Raw genomic sequence first — 20180 nt, forward strand, 5'->3', positions numbered from 1 at the left:
TTATGTTGAGTCCTGTCTCCTTTAGCCATTCTTCTTCAAGTATAAACTTGAATGAATTCCTGAATTTAGTATAGTCTTATTTTAAAAATGCTTTCTTCAGTTTCATCTTTCAATAGAAAGTTGTAATGTAGTTTACCTGTCGTTGACGATAAGGAATAGTTGTAGAGATACTGGGTTCTGGATTTTGTTCTTTAGGAGGCATACACAAAATCATGCCTGAATGGTTGGCTTAGATTTCTTGGATTATATGAATTAAATTAGGTAGAGATCTTAAGGAAGTGAAAGTCATATTGTAAGCAATCAATATTAACTATCATTACTGTTAGTAGTATTAGACTGAGTGCTAATTTATAATGTTTTTACAAAAGTTAAACTGATATTTGCTATGCATTTTAATTACATATTTAAGGCATTTTAATTACAGAAAATTAAAAAATAGGGATAAATAAAACATCAAGAATTAAAAAAAACATTATCTGTTAATATATTCTTACTCTCAAGGATAAAATCTAGTAATATTTAGCTATATACAATTCTATATTTTCCTATATACATATACTCATATTCCTATAGAGACATGCATATAAACCATTTTGAAACATAAATAAGCTTTATAATAGATAGTCCTTGTCACAAATACTTTTGACAGTTTTTAGCTGCATATTTTTTTGAGAAGGTGTATCTTAATTTATTTACTAGAATTATATCATTAGACTGTTAGATTGCTTCTAATTTTTCAGTTTGATTAACAATGCTATAATAATGCTATAATGAGCATCCTTTTGTGTGTATATGGTCTGTGTGTGTATGTATATATACATGTACATATGCATCTACTCACATATATGTAGATATGTATATATATGTACTTATGTATATATATGTAGATGTGTGTGTGTGTAGCTACTTCCTACAGGTAAAAACTCAGAATTACAAAGTCAAACGGAAGTCCTCCTAGTGCAGTAAGTCTTTTGTAATGAAATAATTTGAATGCTCACTCATTGCAACCAAAATGGCAGAATTTCCTCCTTGTCATCATCAATTTTTCTTTCCAACTCAGATGAGATAGTGTACACATCTCAGTTCTAATGGAATTTGTATACCAAAGAAAAAAATCAGATACTTGAAAGATATGCAGAATAATATACAAGTTAAATGAGCAATTTCAGAAGATAGGTTTTTGAAGTTAGGAGCATCAGTCACAGGTACATAATGATTGAATAAATTTGAATAAACCTAAATTTAAATAAAAAGGGGAACCATTTAAAATCACCAATGAAGGCACTATCCATTAGCTTTAGAGAGTATTTACTAAGTCCCTACAAAGAAGGAAAATAACCAAAGAAACCTTATCTTTTATAACACTTGGAATGAGATATAAATCTCAAGGATGTTGTTTTATGAACTGAATTGTGCAACTTCCATTGAAGCCCTAACCCCCCAAATCTGACTATATTTGGAGATAAAGAAAGTAATTAATGTTAAATGAGGTCATAAGGGCATGGTTCTATTCTGAGAGGAAGGCTGCTGCTGCTGCTGCTGCTGCTGCTGCTGAGTCGCTTCAGTCGTGTCTGACTCTGTGCAACCCTATAGGCAGCAGCCCACCAGGCTCCCCCATCCCTGGGATTCTCCAGGCAAGAACCCTGGAGTGGATTGCCATTTCCTTCTCCAATGCATGAAAGTGAAAAGAGAAGGTGAAGTCACTCAGTCGTCTCCGACTCTTAGCGACCCCATGGACTGCAGCCCACCAGGCTCCTCCATCCATGGGATTCTTCAGGCAAGAGTACTGGAGTGGGGCGCCATTGCCTTTTCCCCTGAGAGGGCTAGTACCCTTATAAGAAGAGGAAGAGATACCAGAGATGTCTTTATCTCTCTTGGCATGCACAGAGGATAGGTCATGTGAGAACACAGAAAGAAAGTAACCCTCTGAAAGCCAGGAAGAGAGCATTCATCGGAAATCAAATCTGTGTAGACACCTTGATCTAAGTCTTCTAGCTCCCAGAGCTACGAGAAAATGCATTTCTGTGGTTTAAGCCACCCGGTCTATACTGTTATTATGGTAGGCTGGGCTGAATAATATACCACATGAAGTCTGTATGTAAGCTCATTTATAAAGTTTACAAAAATCCCTGTTGATTTTACTTAAATCTGTAAATGGGCTATAAGTTTAATAAATAAAAGTTCAGTTCAGTTCAGTCGATCAGTCGTGTCCGACTCTTTGCGACCCCATGAATCGCAGCACGCCAGGCCTCCCTGTCCATCACTAACTCCCGGAGTTCACTCAGACTCACGTCCATCGAGACAGTGATGCCATCCAGCCATCTCATCCTCTGTTGTCCCCTTCTCCTCCTGCCCCCAATCCCTTCCAGAATCAGAGTCTTTTCCCATGAGTCAACTCTTCGCATGAGGTGGCCAAAGTACTGGAGTTTCAGCTTTAGCATCATTCCTTCCAAAGAAATCCCAGGGCTGATCTCCTTCAGAATGGACTGGTTGGATCTCCTTGCAGTCCAAGGGACTCTCAAGAGTCTTCTCCAACACCACAGTTCAAAAGCATCAATTCTTCGGCGCTCAGCCTTTTTCACAGTCCAACTCTCACATCCATACATGACCACAGGAAAAACCATAGCCTTGACCAAACGAACCTTTGTTGGCAAAGTAATGTCTCTGCTTTTGAATATGCTATCTAGGTTGGTCATAACTTTCCTTCCAAGGAGTAAGCGTATGCAGATTAAAAAAACAACATAGCCACTTTTTTTGTTCACAGGAAGATACGACTTCCTGTAGTTGGATATCGCTACATTAGTAAAGATATCTAGGTAGGGGAGTTTATCTTTAAGACTCTGTGGTGTACACTGTATCCTCCAGTACCACTCAGATTCCCCATCCCTGAGACACACCTTTCCCCAGTTGCTAATGCTGATGTCAGGCCATAGCCATTTTAAAGACTTCAGCTATCAGCTCCTTCAGAGATTGCCTTGGCTGCAGAGAGCTGCCACACCCAAGGTCAAGCCCTTTCCTGGCATGACCCACACTGAATAACTAATCAGTCCAGGAGTATAAGGTCCTGGACCTTGACCCACCTTGGGACAATGCAGAGGGTCTATTGGGCTACAGTCCATACAGTTGCAAAGAGCTGAATATGACTGAGCACTGAGTGCATTCTAGCTCCAGAACTCTCTGTGTGGGTGCAGAGGCTGTAGTCGACTGTATACTTGACTTCTCCCTGTGCCAAACAAATTCTACTTTCCACCATCCCTTCCACAGGTGTTGCTCCCAAGGGCACATCTCAATAAACACCCTGCATTCTAAATTCCATTTCAGACTTTGCTTCCCTGGGAACCCAACCTGCTGTAGAGAGTGGGTAGAAAAGGTTACAATAATATTTGCAGGTGTTACAATTGCATCACTGCCTGATTGCTTTTGCTCAAAACAGTCTCCAGAGGGAACCCAGGTCCCCTATGCCAAGCCATTTGGCTCACAAAATTACAGATCTAACAGTTGTAGCATAGGACTGTATAAGGCTAATTTTTCCCATTCTAATTATGCAATGTGTATAAGAATTTAATAATAAGTACCTCTTAAAACAGCAGTTTCATCACTAGCGTCATTATAGGTCATTCTATTGAAAATATGCTGGAGGAGGGCATGGCAACCCACTCCAGTATTCTTGCCTGGAGAATCCCCACGGACAGAAGAGCTTGGCGGGCCACAGTCCATGAGGTTGCAAAGAGTCGGACATGACTGAGCAACTCAGCATATTGAAAATATAGACTAGGAACAATGCTAGATATATGGATAATCAAATTATACTTCAGTTCAGTTCAGTTGTTCAGTCGTGTCCAACTCTTTGTAACACCATGAATCGCAGCACACCAGGCCTCCCTGTCCATCACCAACTCCCAGAGTTCACCCAGACTCACGTCCATTGAGTCAGTGATGCCATCCAGCCATCTCATCCTCTGTCGTAAACAGTAATATCCACAAAGTATATCTTCCCATTCACTTAGAATTCTTGATACCACTTTTGTTTTGAACCATTTATTTTGTATTGGGATATAGCTGATTAGCAATGTTGCAATAGTTTCAGATGAACAGTGAAGGGATTCAGTCATACATATACCTGTGTCCATTCTCCCCCAAACTCTCCTCTCATCCAGGCTGCCACATAACATTGAGCAGAGTTCCCTGTGCTATATAGAAGGTCTTTGTTGGTTATCCATTTTCAATATAGCAGTGGATATGCACACTCTCGAGACCACTTTTCTCATTGTTCTCTTTTTGCTCCTCCAGTGTCAGCCCCTCCACACCACCTAAACCAAAAGACAAGTTCTTTCCATCTTGGCCATGTCTTCAAATTCATGTTCTGACACTTTCTTCCTATGTGACCTTGATAAAGTCATTACTTTCTCTGAGGCTTTCTTTTCTTTTGTGTAAGACAGGAGGAAACTAACTACCGTAGCTGTGGTGTACATTAAGTGAGATTAATGTATGAAAAATGCGGACCATGGTACCTAGTATATGCCAGGTACATAGTGTTGGGGCTTTTTCCCCTCAGTTTCTTCCTATAAGAAATGTTGAGCTCTCAGATAGAAAAGACCCTAGAACCCACTGAAAGTAAGTGGTGCATGCACTGTGGTCGGGGGCAATCTTTCCCTGTTTTGTAATTAAACTTCTATTATTGGACACTTAACTAAGTGTTTGGTGTACAGTTGTGGACAAGATAAAGCCTCTTGATTCAAGGAGTTTATCAAAGAGTGAAGGAGTTACAGATAAGAAAATAGCAGTGTGGGAGAAAGCAGAGTGTTGACTACATATGTATAGAAAGAATGAGATGGGACCATCTTTCTTTTCTTCTATCTATGTTTCTTAAAAACGACATTCAGAGGGAGAGCTAGGTTGCTGCTTTTGGATTAACATAAAGGCACTGTTGACTATAGGCATGAGAAGATTGCTTCCTCAGAATAAGGAATACAAAGGCTCAGCCAAGGAGAATTCCAAAATATCTCTAATTAACCACCAAGCACATTCCTTAGCTAAAACACCTGGCCTTTCTAAGCCTGACACCTGTCTTTTTAGTACTGCTAATAATGGATAAATGGTTTTAAAAGAAAATATGGTTCTAAGTGGTGGTTTTGATGAAATAAAGGCTATTGTAAATTGAGGGGAAAGAAAGTATATCTTTATGAACTGTTACCTCAAAGTGAAAATGTTAATTGCTCAGTTGTGTCCGACTCTTTGTGACCCTATGGACTGTAGCCTGCCAGGCTCCTTTGTCCATGAGATTTCCCAGGCAAGAATACTGGAGTGGGTAAGCCATTCCCTTCTGCAGGAGATCTTCCCAACCCAGGGATCAAACCCAGATCCTGCATTGCAGGCAGATTCTTTACTGTCTGAAACACCAGGGAAGCAAACTTAAGCACTACTGGTGTGCCAAGTAGTACACACATTATCAGAAGATGAAATAGAGTCGTAAAGGAAAGAAAGGGGAAAGAAAGGGTAAGGTATTAAATATGCAGCCTGTTACCTGAACTCCTCACCCTACCCCCATACAAAGGGCTCTGTATTTTCAAGAGAGTATTGTTAATTCAACACAGTTTTATGGAAACCTTTTGACTTTGAAATAGATGAAAATGTCTTTTCCTTGCCTTATTCTCTTTTGGTCCTATGAAAAGCAATATGATTATACAGCATGGTGTACACTATCATTTCGATAGGGAAGAGATTAGTCCTGGTTTATTAGAGAATACTGTTCATACTGTTCGTGGGGTCACAAAGAGTCAGACACGACTGAGCGACTGAACTGAACTGATGATAGCATAACGCTCTTTGGGATTCGATACAGCATGAAGGTAATAAAAATAAGGGTTATTTTGCTTTAATTTATCACCAGGAATAAAAGAGAAAAGATATCAAACCAAAATGGAGAAGGAAGGGTGGATAGAGGGCATATTGTCAGAAGACTGAAAGCAGTACAGATAGTGTAAGAGATGAGACAGAATCGAATAAAGGAAGAGAAGGAGGAAAGAAAAGATGAGGTGTTGAACACATGTTTAGAACTTAATGTTTCTTCTCCTATTAACTCATTGCAATCTTAGGATAGGCAAAGACCTTGAAGCTCAGAAAATTTTGTTGCTTGCCCAAACTGACCTCACTAGTAAAGTTACGGGTTTGAGCCAAAATCAAGCACAATCCACGGACTAAGCTTATTATTGTTACCTGTCCCAGATTTCTGAACACCCACTGCCGCTGCTGCTGCTAAGTCACTTCAGTCATGTCCGACTCTGTGTGACCCCACACATGGCAGCCCACCAGGCTCCTCTGTCCCTGGGATTCTCCAGGCAAGAACACTGGAGTGGGTTGCCATTTCCTTCTCCATGAACAACCACTACTTGTCTGTTAAGGAAATTGGTAACAGCCCTTCTAGAGGTTATCCTGAAGCAAATCCATCATACGCTGTAGCTTGAGTGTCTGTGACTTCAGTGTTTCCTCTAACATCTCCACCACGGAGGGAAGTGTGATGATCAAAGAGGGGAAAATACTTGATAAACCCAGTTGGATGCATTAATTCAAGTCAAAGTTGATCTTTACTAGACACAATATTTTCCTCTTTTCCCAGATTTCAATGTAAGAAGACTACTAGACACAAAATCTTCCTCTTTTCCCAGATTTCAAGGTAAGAAGACGTCTATAAACTATTCTCTTGGGTCAAAAAGTGTAGAATACACTATTTTTTCCTGATTTGCCTAAACAAGAGACCATCCTTCCTGCTCCTACACTTTTGCTCTTGCTGTTTCCTATGCCTGAAATATTTCTTCCTTCTGCATACTCCCCTCTGCCAACACACACACCCTTGTGGATCCCAGCTGCTCTTTTAGGTCAACATTCTTTCATCTCATCAGAAGGAAAGGCAAGTTCAGATCTGTTCTTTCCATTCTAGCTCTCTAAGTACTAGGTAGCACTTTTGTTTTTTAAATCACATTGACCAGAGTTGTAAATTTTGCATAATTCATGTGGATTTTTAAATTTATGCCTGCTTCTCACAAACCCCACAAGAACAGAGGCTATATATTTGTGTTATTTTGATTCTCAGGAATGTAGCTTAACCAAAAGCTCAAGTGAATGAATAGTACTTTCAATGCTTTTTTTCCCCCTGCCTTTCCTAGTGAACACACTACCATGGGAAAGCTACATTTTTTCTCTCTCTCTTAGTATCTGAATAACCTTGTTATATATTGAAAATACCATGAGCTTCTGCATACTCTCATTCTGAATCCTAGTTCTGACACTCAATGTTAGACTTTGTGTAATTAATTTTCTTCAAAGACTCTGATTATTCTTCATTAAAGTGGATATAAATTCATATCTTATGATTGTTCCTACTCTTAATGACATATTGCTACATCATACGCCATGAGCAACTGTGCATTTCTTAATTCTACACCATGTTTTTATTTTCTTACAAATAAGGTTGATGGATATGTAAGTTTTTGAGTTATTGGTGCAGTTTCTTCCCCCAGAGCATTAACTGGCTTCTAAAGGTTCGATTTGACATAAGTTCATTAAGATCAACATTTTACCTCCTCCTGGAAATCATTCTTAGCTAAAATGTATTGCTAGTTTAATAACTGTCCATAATCTCTTTTGATCCTACCATATGCTATTTTTTAATTCTATTTTTCTTTTTTTAAATTTTAATACAATCCTAATTGTTTAGAATATATGTATTTGCCTTCTTTCATTCAATTAACCAGGGATCTTGCTAGGTTTTGTGGGATAATACAAGAATGATAATTGGAAAAAAGCGTATCATTCATCTTGCAGTCTGTTGGCATAGGCAGAGGTTGAAATAACATAGTAGCAGGGTCATATTAATAAGTGATTCTAGAAATATTTTGTATAGTATTGTTACTATCTATCAGAGACTATATAAACACCAATGACAGATATTTTGAAGGAAAAAAAATATACGTACAAAGCCATGATAATATAAAAGAGGATGGTGGGTGTTAGAATGACTATAGTATCTAAGGGGTGATAGGCTTATGCAAGAGATGAGAATGTTGAGACTAATTAGATGGAAAGCTGAGCTAGATCGTAGAGGTTTTGCCAGTCATTCTAGTGAGTTGGCCAAAGGTTCCTTTGGGTTTTTCCATAACATAGTGAAAACTAAAAGTGTTAGTCACTCAGTCATGTCCGATTCCTTGCAACTCTATGGACTGTAGCCCGCCAGATTCCTCTATGATATTTCACAGGCAAGAATACTGGAGTGGTTTGCCATTCCCTTCTCCAGGGGATACTCCCAACCTCAGAATCAAACCCTGGTCTCCCGCAACTGCAGGCAGATTCTTTAAGATCTGAGCCACCATAGAAGCCCATAACATAACATAGCATCTTATGAAAAACACCTGAATGAATCTTTTGCCCAAGCTAATATAAAGTTTGTTTTCTAAAAGCAATATGATACCAAAAGTCTTTCGACAGGAAAACAACTGATCTCATACCTGTTTAAAAAGGCAAAATCTGTCTCATTTAAAAATATTGTCTTTTTCTTAAAATCATGTCTTACATTAAGGCAAGTGCCACATTTTCTCCTTTTATGCATTTCCCTAAGCATTTATAAATAAATAGGTACAGAATGGTCCTCAACACATCATATATGTTGTATAGTATGCAAACTAATATTTACATTCCTAATAAGACTTACGAACTATTGCAAATAACAAAACAAGATACTAATTGTGTTAAGTGTTTATAGGTAGAGCTTTATAGACTTGAAGAGCTTTTATATAGATTGTGTGCTTCGCTCCCATGATCTTCTTCCTCATGGGATGGGAAAGGAGGGAGCCAAATGTTGAATACGTGCTTTGAAATCCTAATAGGGCTTTTAGACGTGGCCAACCTTGTAAATGCCTTTAAAATTGGGACTATATGGAAACCAGAGGCCTCCAGGGTATCCTCGAGTTTTGTTCTGTCCTGTCATATTTTTATTCTTTCATATCCACAAGATCTTGTCAATAAGATGAATGCTGATGTACCAGCATCTTGAGCTAAAGACAGAGCTCAAACATCCAAACAATTGATGCATTTTTTAACAGACCAGACAGTAGCTTTAAAATCAAATCAAAACAAGAGTCTGAAAAGTGTTTTTTTGCTGGCTCTGTTAGACAGTCCTTCAGTGATTTTATCATTCTATTTTAAAGAAACCGAAGAAATGAAAGAGGGAGTTGGAGACAAGATGCTCCTGTCATGGACTGTACATCTTAAAATTAGAGAAAGAAAATGTGAAATTTATCATAGTGAAGAGTAAAGTTTTAGAACTCAGAATGTAAAATTCTGCACCCTTTCCCTTCCTATCTCTCCCTCCCTTCCTCTCTCTCTTTCCCCCACTTTCTCTGTGTCTTGCTCTTTTATTTTACACTGTCTCACTTCATTACATTATATTCATTACATCAGTTGATGTAGGAAGTCTTCATATTTCCCACAAAAGCAATTTTTAAGCACTTATTTTGTGATAGTCTTTGTGTTAAACACTAGGGGAAAAAAAGAAATAAGACTGTAAATTATGGAGAGAGTATAAATTTCCTTTGTACCCAAAGAAACTAGCAATACTTAAGTTTCATGAAATAAAAACAGTAAGAACTTTAAAAATGGTAGTAATAAAATTAATAATTGAGTGTTTGATGTATGTCATGGTTTTCAAATTTGATCACCAAAGCAACAGCATCAGCATTAGAATCAGCCAAGCTACAATGAGGTATCACCTCACACTGGTCAAAATGGCCATCATCAAAAGGTCTGCAAATAATAAATGCTGGAAAGGGTGTGCAGAAAATGGAATCCTCCTACTGTGTTGGTGGGAATGTAAGTTGGTACAGTCACCATGGAGAACAGTATGGAAGGTCCTTAAGAAACTAAAAATAGCATACTAGGGTGCATATACCCACTCTGGGGTATACATCTGAGAAAACTCCAATTCAGAAAGATATATGCACCCTAGTATTCATAACAGCATTATTTATAGTAGCCAGGACATGGAAGCAATGCAAATGTCCATTGAAAAATGAATGAATAGAGACGATATGGTACATATATACAATGGAATAATACTCGGTCATAAGAAAGAATGAAATAATGCCATTTGCAGCACGTGGATGAGCCTAGAGGTAATCATTCTAAATGAAGTAAATGAGACATAGAAAGACAAATATCATATGATATCATTTATATGTGAAATCAAAAAAATTATACAAATGAACTTATGTATAAAACAGGGATTGACTCACAGACATAGAAAACAAACATGGTTAGCAAAGGGGAAAGTGGATGGAGTAATTAATTAGGAGTTGGGATTAACAGATACACTCTACTATATAGAAAATAGATAACCAACAATGACAGGAATTATACTCAATATTTTATGGTAACCTATAATGGAAAAGAGGCAATGGCACCCCACTCCAGTACTCTTGCCTGGAAAATCCCATGGGTGGAAGAGCCTGGTAGGCTGCAGTCCATGGGGTCGCCAAGAGTCACCACTGAGCGACTTCACTTTCACTTTTCACTTTCATGCATTGGAGAAGGAAATGGCAACCCACTCCAATGTTCTTGCCTGGAGAATCCCAGGGACAGGGGAGACTGGTGGGCTGCCGTCTCTGGGGTCGCACAGAGTCAGACACGACTAAAGTGACTTACCAGTAGCAGTATAATGGAAAAGGAGCAGGAAAGGAATAAGTATGTAACTGAATCAATTTTCTGTGTTCCTGAAACTAACACAGCATTGTAAAGCAAGTATACTTCAATAAAAATTCACAAAGAAAAAAAAAAAAAAAGAAAGAACTCTATTAGTTTTCTGGTGACACGTTTAAGATTTTTTATAATAGTATCATACCACCTGCAAATAGTAACAATTTAACTTCTTCTTTTTCCAATTTGGATTCTTTTTATTTCTTTTTCTTCTCTGATTGTCATGGCTTGGATGTTCAAAACTAGATTAAATAAAAGTGGTGAGAGTGGATATCCTTGCCTTGTTCCCAATCTTACAAGACTTGATTTCAGCTTTTCACCATTGAGTATGATGCTAGCTATAAGCCTGTTATATATGGCCTTTATTATGTTAAGGCACGTTTCCTCTCTACTCACTTTGTGGAGAGTTTTATTTAATCATAAATGGGTGTTGAATTTTTTCAAAATCTTTTTCTTTATCTATTGATAAGATTACATCATATATCTGTAATTCTTCAGTTTGTTGATGTGGAGTGTCACACTGATTGATTTGTGGATATTGAAAAAATCCTTGATATCCCTGGGATAAATCCCACTTGATGTTAGTGTATGATCCTTTTAATGTGTTATTGAATTCAGATTGCTAGTATTTTGTTGAGGATTTTTGCCTGTATTGTCATCCATATTGTTATTTGTTGTTATTGTTCAGTCACTAAGTCGTGTCTGATTCTTTGTGACTCCATGGACTATTGACCTGCAATTTTCTTTCTTTTTTTGTCATATCTTTGTCTGATTTTAGACTTCCTATGTGGCTCAGATGGTAAATAATCTGTCTGTAATGCAGGAGACCCAGATTTGATCCCCTAGTTGGGAAGATCTGCTGGAGAAGGATAGGGCTACCCACTCCAGTATTCTTGCCTGGAGAATTCCATTCCATGAACAGAGGAGCCTGGTGGGCTACAGTCCATGGGATCACAAAGACTGAACATGACTGAGTGACTAACACTTTCACTTTTACTTTTTGTCTGGTTTTGGTATCAGCATGACAGTGGCCTCATAGAATGGGTTTGGGAGTATTTTTTCCTCTTCAAATTTTTGAATAATTTCAGAAGGATAGGTGTTAGCTCTTCTCTAAATGTTTGATAGAATTCACCTGTGAAGCCATCTAGTCCTGGACTTTTGTTCGTTGAGAGTTTTTCAATTACAGTTTCAAACAGTAAATGCTGGAGAGGGTATGCAGAAAAGGTAAGCATCCTAACACTCTTGGTGGGAATCTGAACTGGCACGGCCACTAGACTCAATAGACATGAATTTGAGCAAACTTGGGGAGATAGTGAAGGACAGGGAAGCCTGGCATGCTGCAGTTCATGGGGTCTCAGAGTCAGACATGACTTAGCAATTGAAGAACAACAATATGATCTAGCAATCCCACTCTTGGGCATATATCCAGAGAAAACCATGGTTTGAAGGGATACATACACCCCAACATTCATTTCAGTGCTGTTTACAATAGTCAAGACATGGAAGCAACATAAATATTCATTGACAGATGAATAAATAAGATGATGAGGTGCATATATAAAAGTGAACACTGCTCAGTCCTTAAAAAGAATAAAATAATGCCATTTGCAGCAACATGGTTTGAACTGGAGATTATCATACTAAGTGAAGCAAGTCAGACAAAGACAAATGTATGATATCACTTATGTGCTTACGAGTGGAATAAAAAAATATACAAATGAACTTATTTATAAAACTGAAATGGACTCACAGGCTTAGAGAACAAACTTATTATTATTAGGGGGAAGGGTGGTGGAGAGGGATAGATAGGGAGTTTGGGATTGGAATGTACACATTGCTATAATTAAAATAGAGAGTCAACAAGGACCTAATGTAGAAGCACAGGGAAGGCTGCTCAATATTTGGTAACAACCTAAATAGGAAAATAATTTGATACAGAATAGATACAAGTATATGTATAAATGAATCACTTTACTGTACACCTAAAACTAACACAACATGATTAATCAACTCTGCTCCTATAAAAAATAAAAAACAAAAACAAAAAATAAAAAAGAAATTATGCACTCAGTCTTCCCTCTAGACTAACTGAATCAGAAATTGTGGGGTGGAGTCCGGGAATTTGTTTTTTAATAAGCCCTCAGGTGATAGAATTGGACACTAAAGCTTGAGAACCACTTCTCTATGTTTAGCAGTTTTCATGACTCATCTAATTCTCATAAGCCTTATGAGTCAGATACTCTTCTAGCTTTGTATTAGCTATCTATTGCTGCCTAACTAATCATCCCAAAATGTGGTGATTGAAAACAACAACAATCATTGTGTCATTATCGCTCATGATCCTGGGGTTAAGTAACCTCACTCACAGTATGCTTTCACTGACTCAAGGTCTCTCATATGATTGCGATCAGATGATGGGGGTGGCATGATCTGAGGGCTCACTTACTTGCTTATAATTCTGTGGCCTGTGCCATGAAGACTTAACAGCTGGGAAGCTGAAATAGCTGCAGCTCTTGATGCAACTCAATTTCTCTGTAGTCTCTTCATCCTGGTAGCTTCACGATAACTAGGCTTCATGGAGGACAGTTTTAAAAGCAAAAATCCAAGGGGAGAGAGAGAGAGAAAGGAAAGAGGAAGCTGTATCACCTTTTATGAGTAAGCCTGGAAAGTCACATGGCATCATTTCCCCATGCCTACCAGCCAGGCAGTCACAAAGGCCTACCCAGGTTGAAAAGGAAGCATAGACTCCACCTTGTGATGAGGGAAGTGGCAAGTTTTGAGAAGAACTAGAAATATGGTTACACTAATCTTTGCAGAATATAATCTAATACGAGCTCCATTTTTCATCTAAGGAAATGGAGATGGAAGTAGGATAAATACCTTGCCTAAGACTTAGTGAGTAAACGGTTTTGTTGTTGTTCAGCTGCTAAGTCTGTCCAACTCTTTGCTACCCCATGAACTGCAGGCTTCCCTGTCCTTAACTATCTCCTGGAATTTGCACAAACTAATGTCCACTGAGTCAGTGATGCCATCCAGCTATCTCACCCTCTGCCACCCGCTTCTCCTCCTGCCCTTAATCTTTCCCAGCATCAGGGTCTTTTCCAATGAGACAGCTCTTCCCATCAGGTGGTCAAAATATTGGAGCTTCAGCTTCAGTGCTACCAATGAATATTCAGGGTTGATTTCCTTTAGGACTTACAGGTTGGATCTCCTTGCAGTCCAAGGGACTCTCAAGAATCTTCTTCAGCACCACAGTTAGAAAGCATCATTTCTTTGGTGTTCACCTTCTTTATGGCCCAACTCTCATATCTATACATGACTATTGGAAAGACTATAGCTTTGACTATATGGACCTTCATTGGAAAAGTGACGTCTCTGCTTTTTATTAAGTTGTCAAGGTTTGTCATAGCTTTTCTTCTAAGGAGCAAGAGCTCTTTAAATTTCATGGCTGCAGTCACCGTGCACAGTGAACAGAGATTTAAATTGAGAGTTAGCAATCTTTATCAGCATGTAATAATGATTTACATGATGTTTACTCTCAACTAAGTATACATGGAATATTTTACATTGATTGTTTCTCTCATCAACAGCCCAGTGAAATCTATATGATTACTTTTGCTGTTTTGCAGATGGGTCAACTGACTAGGAGTTAGAGAAATAAAATAGCTTTTCCAAATGTTCATGCTTAGTCCTTTGTAGTGCCAAAATTTGAATACAGGTGGTATTTCTCCAAAACATGAATTCAAGCATAGCACTATGTTACTGGTATCTTTATTACTTATGATCATTTATGTCATGTGTATACATATATATATACATATATATATATATATATATATATTTGTTATGTGTTTTAGCATTTTCTGCAACTTCTGCCTTTCCCAATATATAATATCATGTGTTTCTTATTCCTATAATTTAAAATAAATTTCCATGCTTTAAAATGCCTACATTTACCCTGATTAAGGGATAATACCATGTCCTCTAAAAATTGTACTGAAAGATTAATGTGATGGCTTTGTCCAGGAAGAAGGGCAGAAAGTTGGCAGAGACAATAGGGATTAGTTGAGGAAACTTGACATACTTCTGCTAAAAAAAAAAGAGAAGAAAATAATGGAGGATCAAATTGATCCCTGAAAGTATGTAAGTAGTAATCGTGGGGAAGAGTCTAAACTTATGTGTAGCTCTCATGACAAAAATATATATAAAACTAATGGTTAGATACTTTAGGTAGGCAGATTTTGATGTAGAACAAAGCCCTTTATAGTGAAGACTGCATGGCAATGAAATGGATTCCTACAAGGTACATCTCTACCTGTGGTTGAAAAAAAAGGCTGAAGAGATCAGCTGGCCAGTTGAAAATACCACATAAGAGCTTCCAACATTGGGTAACTTGTCCAAGGGAATGGCATAGAAGATTACTTCTAGTCTGAGGATTCTAATGTCGTTGGGCAATTTGTTGAGGAGGTCCCTGCCACTGGACAGATGTGCAACAACCAGGCCATTGTCTCAGGCTTAGTGAGCATTAGACCCTTGAGACTACAAGAGGTCCCACTGGGAGTATGCCAGGTTGACAAGAAAAGAGAAGCTGTAGTGGGCTGGTTGGACATGTCAAGGCTTCCTCTTCTGGAAGTCCAGGCAGCCATCCCAAAACTGTCTTCTTTCCAGATGACAACTCTAGGTCCAAGGAGACAAGATCAGTAGGTATAGGGCTGCTCTGTCTTAAAACCCCATATGCACAACTTCCAGAGTGACCACCACATATTCATGCAACACATGTGTTATGCAATACTCAGAGAATCTCAAAGCATGGTGTATTCATCATGTATTTATAGTTTGTTTATAGTTCTTCCCAGTCCGGCTGTAGTTTAATACTCAGGGTTATTTCTTAACATTAGCTGTGTTGCCTGTCAACTTTCTTGTTCTTATCAGCTTTTTCAGGGAAGTTGAGCTAGAGAATTAACTCAAGGTCAGGTTCTCATGAAGCAGGGGTGGTATTTCATTGACACTTTGCCAAGAGTAGTAGTCAGAAATGTAACATAATATTAACCCCATTTTAAAGCGCTGGCTACCATGTCAGGCTCTCTCTAAACAGTGTAAATGCAAGATTGCATTTGATACTCAAAGCATCCCTGTGTCCCAATTATTATTTGTATCCCCATTTTATATATGACAAGTTAAGTCTTGAGAGACTAAGGGATTTTGCAAGGTCATCCAGCTAGTGACAGAGTCTGAATCTGGACCTGAATCTGTCTGCAGAATCTGAGCTCTTAACCACTTGCTTACTGTCTGACTGTGTATTGACCTTCACCTCTGTTGTCAAGAAGTTTGCTAGGAGCTAGGGATAAAGAATTGAAGAAGACACATATGGAGCCTATATACTATGTATAGCAATAATCTGTGCATATTTACAGATTGAAAGTGCCCAAATACTAAATTATATAAGTGTCACCGATGCCAGAGATGTGAGCAATAAACTATTAAATTAATTAGCTTCCTAAATAAGATGACTTGGGGTAAACAGGACCAGCCCACAAACTCTGCATTTTCCTTGTGTGTGTGTTAGTCACTCAGTCATGTCCAACTCTTTGCGACCCCATGGATTGTAGCCTGCCAGGCTCCTCTGTCCATGGAATTCTCCAGGCAAGAATACTGGAGTGGGTTGCCATTCCCTTCTTCCCTAGATCTGATCAAATAAAAGAGGCAAATGAAAATTTGACTTACTTCTATGAGCCATTGTACTGTTTCTCCTGTAATTTTAGAAGATTTTGTGAAATTCTTTATTATTACCTCAGTAGAAAAAGAAACAAGCACACTATTCTCTACTATATTCTTTTGAGGAATGGAAGTTAATTTAATAGTAGTGCTTACTTCAAAATAAATGAGTTGTAGCTATACCTAGATTGAAGAAAAATAATACAAGATAACATACAATTTCTTTTTATCATGACTTTGACTGGGTGTCCCATGGACACACTCGAGTCCTTATTCTCAGTCTTAGCATGGGAAGATAAAGATTTATGGATTCAAAAGTGGCCTCAGAGTAGTGTTGCCAGATAAAATTCAGGGCATTCAGTTAAATTTGAATTTCTGATAAACAGTAAACAAACTTCTAGTATTCCCCCTTCTCAAATGGTGCAATGGTAAAGAATTTGCCTGCCCAATGCAGAAGACATGGGTTCGATCCCTGGGTCAGGAAGAGCCCCTGGAGGAGGAAATGACAGCCCACTCCAGTATTCTGGAGAAGGGAGTGGCTACTCACTTTAGTGTTCTTCCCTGGAAAATTCCATGGACAGAGGAGCCTGGTGGGCTATAGTCCAAAGGGTAGCAAAAGAGTCAGACATGACTGAGTACACACATTCCATTCAGTATATCTCAAATATGAATAAGACATACTTTTATTAAAAAAGTTTGTTTTTGACTAACGTTCAAATTTAGCAGGGTGTCCTGTGTTTTTATTTGCTAAATCTGGGAATTCTACTTCAGGGATCCAGGTGCTTGTCATTGCCAACTTAATTTTGCAGAGCTGGGATATACTCTGCCCTCTGGCAACTCATTTCTTTTTTTCTCTAGCCATTAAATGTTTACAGAGGGCCTGCTGTCTGACAGGTCAAAGATGGAAGCACATATTGATATAGTTATAGGTGATTGTAATGTAAGGTGGAAAATATTATGAAAGTCAGGAAATGCATCAATTAAAATGATGAGTAACTGCTGTGTAACTCAGGGAACTTTACTCAGTGCTCTGTGGTGACCTAAATGGGAAGGAAATCTAAAAAAGAAGGGATATATGCATATGTAAAACGGATTCATTTTGCTGTACAGCAGAAAATAACACAACATTGTAAATCAATCATACTCCAATAAAAGTTAATTTTAAAAATAAATAAAATCATTGGTATGTTAAAAAATGACCACGAAATGGTCAATATTTATCAAGTCACATTCTCTCTGCAGATACTCTGTTGAGCACATAGACGCATTCTTTCCCTAGATCTTCACACTAACCCTATGAATTAGGTGCATCTCATATATGGACAAACTGAGATGTGAGACTTGGAGGTGGTAAGTCACTTACACTACTGCATGTGGATGATACGTGGTGGAGCCAGGGAAGAAGCCTTGGGCTTCTTAATTCCAGAGTCTGAGCTATATACCACACTAACAGGGCACTGGATAAATACAGTTGGCCAAGAAAGACTCACTTATGAAAATGCCTTAAATTAGATTTCATAGAGCAGTTATTAAGGGACAGGTCAACAAAATGGATGATGGAAGTGAGGACAGAGTTGAGAAAATGCTCTGCCTGAAGAGTAGTGCACATATGGAGAAAGGCACAAAAAGGCACAGAAACATGGGTAGGAAACCAGATAGTGTCATTCACCTTGTCAATAAATATTTTCTGATTGCTCCATCTTGGGCAAACACTGATAATTTCTATTTACAGAGAACCATAAGTTAGGATCACCTTATTTTAAAGATAAAGATATTGTGTAATCAAATACTTAAAAATTAGTGTTGTCTGCAGGGTGAATATAATAGCTAATAAGAATGATAATAACCATGATGATAATGCACAAGTATTTGTTATGACCAGAAATGATTCAAATTACTTTACATGTATTAGTGCATACAGTTTCCTCTGTATTAAAAATACAGAGGAAATTACTGTATTCACAGTAGCTCTTTGAATTAGTTACAAATTTTGCCTCATTTTAAAGGAGAAAAAATTGAAGGATAGTATGTTAAAATAACTTGCGTGAGAGTGACATTTCCAAAAGAAAATGTTCAAGTTGTAGAATACTCTTCCATGTTCTAAATATCCTTATTTGTCAGCTGATTCATGGAATTCTGATTTTGCACTAGAAAGGCTGGGCATTCAATGCACAGTGTACAATAATCCTAGCAGCCTAAAATCCAAACACATGCAATTAATTTTACAGAATGACTTTATTTCAACATGTTTTTCTTTTTTTTTTAATTGAGTGCTGACCCAGGGAAAAACATGCCAGTTGGAAACCTTCTAGATTTCTTGCCTACGCAGATTTTCATATTCAGAAGGCAACAGGAGACAAGAAACAGCACAGACTGCTGCAAATGAAGTGCTAGGCATATTTAGATGTTGGGCGGCTGGGACAATACGCAAAGGAGGCAGGTCGTGATCAATAAATGAGATGTCAACGGGCAAATCCAAAGAGCTTAGTAAATATTTCAGACATACAGTTGTCTGACGGTCATATATGGTGTGTGTTCAAGGGAACAACAGTGAGGGACTGATACAAGTAAAATGTAAGGACTAGGTGACTTCTTCTTTGCACTAAATTATTAATTGTGTTATCACAACACAATGAATGGACATTATTATGCCCATTTTACAGCTAGTGACTGAGGCATAGAAAAGTTATGTGCAGTGACCAAGGACATAGAATTGCTAAGTAGAAAACAGTATTATTACTAATGATCACTTATCTTATCACAAAGACATATCTACTTCTCATTTATTAACTTATTCTTCAAATAGTTAATCAGTTTATGTGGAAGCATATGTATGTTGTGGTAAACAAGGCAGCCACAGTTCCTGACATCATGGGGAAGTCAGTCTACAGGTTCTGTCATCTGATCATAATTGTTTGTTTCATTTTTTTATTTTTATAGTTGTGAATATTTTGTTTTATCTAGCTTAGAACCCATCTGTTCTAGATTCAGGAAAGATGGAGGTATTGGCTTAGACTCTAGCTAGATAAGATCCAGGGCAGAAAGTATTAAAAAAAAAATTCTCAAATTTGTGTGACTATCAATCTGGTAAATTGTCCAAATGCTACATGGAAAAGCAAACCAATAGTTGTCTACAGTGGGACTTTTGGAAACAAGTCATCGGGCTTAATTAAAAGGCCAAACGGAGGTCTATCACCACATCAGAAGTCTATGACAGCTTCAGTTCAGTTCAATCACTCAGTCGTGTCTGACTCTTTGCGACCCCATGAATCGCAGCACACCAGCATCAGATGGTCACATTTACAGAAGTTGTAATGATGTGGAGACAAAAGGGAAGAAGGTGGAATGGCACTCAGAGCTCTGGAGAGCATTCAGAGTCCCATTAACCCCTTCTCTAAACACCTGGGATTTCCTTGGTACAACTTGCTCATTTGCATCTGTGAATCTGCAGAGGTTCATCCTTTTCACCTTCCAAGGTGCCCAAGAGAAAGGAGTTCAGCCACACTGTGAGGGTGGACTGTGACAGATCGTGGGCTTTCTTCATCTGTTAATTCAAGTTGAAGACATTTTTACAGTTTAAATCCAAGGAAGGAAGGCCTGGGCCAAAATTCCTGCAGGGAGAATATTAATTTTTAAACTATTAATGGATCACAAGTTTCATAACCTACAAAAGCTTTCTATGATCTTATCACCTCTCCTTAAGCGCTGATCTCACCTTGCAC

General features: G+C 38.1%; 1 long non-coding RNA gene across 1 annotated transcript in view; it reads left to right on the forward strand.

Annotated features, from left to right (window-relative positions):
- Positions 1-20180, forward strand: part of LOC112585150 — a 382398-nt gene that overhangs the window by 195744 nt on the left and 166474 nt on the right. Inside the window, exon 3 of the long non-coding RNA XR_006551316.2 lies at positions 6617-6673. This is a non-coding gene — a long non-coding RNA (uncharacterized LOC112585150). The remainder of the gene's footprint in view (positions 1-6616; positions 6674-20180) is intronic.

The sequence above is a fragment of the Bubalus bubalis genome, chromosome 5, assembly GCF_019923935.1.
Source record: "Bubalus bubalis isolate 160015118507 breed Murrah chromosome 5, NDDB_SH_1, whole genome shotgun sequence".
NCBI classification, from domain to species: domain Eukaryota; kingdom Metazoa; phylum Chordata; class Mammalia; order Artiodactyla; family Bovidae; genus Bubalus; species Bubalus bubalis.